Here is a 379-nt window from a genome sequence, read left to right as displayed (position 1 = left end):
AGGAGATACGGCAACTAATCAGCCCACACATGAGGCTGTGGTGGAGAATGATAGCACAGGCTCTCACTCTAGACCTCCTGACCTAATGACACTTCGTGTCTCCCCACCAAAGCGCTTCCTTGGACTCAAGCACCTGCTATCCAAGCCTGGCACTGTAACCCCTTCTCCTGTACCAACTCCCAGAGCTTCTTCTCTTCGCCCTTCTACAAACCTGACTAAACCGTGATTCCTCATACTCACATCTGTAGCCACTCTAGCCGTGCTACTCAGTTCCCTGGCAGGGTCTCTAAACCACAACTACCGTTACGTAATCCTAGACCCTATCAAGTTTCGCCCCTCTGGAAACCTGGGTACTATATGCCTGGGATCCCTTTTCAGC

The sequence above is a fragment of the Opisthorchis viverrini genome (genome assembly GCF_000715545.1).
Source record: "Opisthorchis viverrini unplaced genomic scaffold opera_v5_127, whole genome shotgun sequence".
Classification (NCBI taxonomy): Eukaryota; Metazoa; Platyhelminthes; class Trematoda; order Opisthorchiida; family Opisthorchiidae; genus Opisthorchis; species Opisthorchis viverrini.
This window is presented reverse-complemented; position numbering follows the sequence as displayed.